Consider the following 2,500-nt stretch of genomic DNA (forward strand, 5'->3'; position numbering starts at 1 on the left):
GTGTATTTTGAAAACAGACAATGCATGTAACAGGCTGAAGTTGACACGGCGTCCCAGAACGTCAACAACCAACACACCCAGGGTACCTTGGACGTCATATGTGGACGTGGAAAGTCCATGACCAAACGTGGACATGTGACGAGGTCACAGTGAGGGCGTGTTAACAGAGCTGCTGACACGTGTGTTATATGTCACACTAGAGGCCGATGCTGTTGTGTTACATGTCACGCCTCTTTGATTATGTGATGTCATCATGCTGTCTGACATCACACACTGCAGCAACATGAATTGTTTGGGTGTGTGTAGAAATACAAAGGCAGAGTGAAGAAGAGACGCCACAGTAGTGGGATGTCTTTGGATCTGACCCATGTGGTGTGATAACATTTGGAGGAGCTGCATTATTAAATCATTTTACCTCTGTTAAAGTTAGCAGAGCGCTAAACAGGAAGTCTGTAGTGCACCTGCCCAATGATGCGGAGGATCCAGGTAGTTTTATACCCGGGAACTTTTTTGGCTTCATGCGCCACTGAGCAAGTGACCAAAGCTCCGCCTCCAAAACTGTGTCCAGGTCTCTTTATAAAACACAGAGACAAGAAGTCAAGTGTCACAAACTGCAGTAAAACACTGTGTCAGACTGTGAATGTGCTGAACACATGTTTAAAGAGTGATCCTGAGTGTTACCAACACACTGCACACCTTTTCATTCAGAATCAGACCTAACTCAGGATATCCAGAGGGAAAAGCTGTTTACATGACCCATATCAAAATCAGAAAGTTAGTGGGGTATCAGTGTGTGTGTGTGTGTGTGTGTGTGTGTGTGTGTGTGTGTGTGTGTGCACAGGTAGTGAAACAAACAGAGTGAGTGTGAAGGCAGCGTGTGCAGGTCTGCAGGCAGCATGAACATCACTGAGAGATTAATGCACTTTAATTACTTCTATCTGTGTAAAGTGACACCGCAGCCCCTCTGGTGCCTGACTGTGTGTGTGTGTGTGTGTGTGTGTGTTTGTGTGTGTGTGTGAGTGTGTTGACTCCCAGCTGGCCTCACTTCTAATTGATATCTGAGACTAATGAGCAGTAATTGCACCTGTAGGGAGAAATATCCATTAAATCCTGTTCTGATGTTTACTGTGACGAGTGACTCGACTGCAGATCACAAAGTCAAACTGGATTCATTCAACTTTCCTCTTGTTCAGGACGCAGCCTGTTCTTCATTAACACAGTGTCTCCTGATGATGAGTTTAATTTAGGCCAGTTTCTATGAAAAACCTGCACGACACGTTCTCATCCCAACACGTCAAACACCACCTACACGTCCACATATGACGCTCTGGGTTCATCTTACGTTCAGGGACGGCGTGTTAATTTACTCAGAACTTTATATGAAACACAGTTTAAACTGTAGATTTTATTTTCCAAATGTAACAGGATGGTTCAACGTATCATCAGTTTGTAACGCGCACCAAATCAAAAGCCTCGTACCGAACGGTTCAACACAAACACGTGTGCTGTTACAGTCCTGGCGTGAAGCCCAGCAGCACTCAGGTGAGGGCGGGGCTTCATACAAAGGTAGCGACCAGGAGCCACCAGGTGACGCAGCGTTGCTCAACCTAATGTTATAATTACTTCATCAGTGTTTTGACACATTGAGAGAAAATTAATACTGAAACTGAAAACATTTAATAATATAGTTTAGCGTGGACGACTTCTTTTCATCAGCTGTTCCTGTAAATAACAGGTAATATCTAAGAGGGAGGTGTTTGTGCTCACAGAGATAAAGCTGAGACGAGTGTAACAGCACAAACACAATCAGCTCTCACATATGACTCTATCTTCCTCTTCCTCTTCATCACTCTGACACAGCTTTACTGTTGACAACACTACATGTGGTTTAATATTCATGAGTCCTGAGGATCTGAGCCACGTCCCACATTAGAAATATCTAAATGTTATGTTGTCCCGACAGCTCCTGGTCTCCTTCCAGCTCCTGGTCTCCTTCCTGCTCCTGGTCTCCTTCCTGCTCCTGGTCTCCTTCCTGCTCCTCAGAGGATGAACCATCACATATGATGACTCCATGATGTTTCCTCTGGCGCCACCATCAGGACAGACTCTAGGCCTACATGTTCACATGGAAGTTCAACCTTCCAGACTGGCAGCAGTGCACCATCATGGAGTCACCTCCTCCATGTCCATCTGGTACGCTGCACTGCCAAAGACGAGGCCAGACTGCAGCACATCATTTGGTCTGTGGAGAAAGTGACTGGCTGCAATCTGCTGTCCCTCCTGGACCTGTACCCCTCCTGGACCTGTACCCCTCCTGGACCTGTACCCCTCCTGGACCTGTACTCCTCCTGGACCTTCTGGACCTGCCGTCCATCAGGACCAAACCTCACGCCACAAAGACAGTCCTGTCCTGACTGCAGCTGGACTCATCAATATGTCTTCACGTCTGTCTCTATGCGTCATATTAACACACATCTTAGTGGACGACTGTCTCTGTGTA

The sequence above is a fragment of the Epinephelus moara genome, chromosome 23 (genome assembly GCF_006386435.1).
Source record: "Epinephelus moara isolate mb chromosome 23, YSFRI_EMoa_1.0, whole genome shotgun sequence".
Taxonomy (NCBI): Eukaryota; Metazoa; Chordata; class Actinopteri; order Perciformes; family Serranidae; genus Epinephelus; species Epinephelus moara.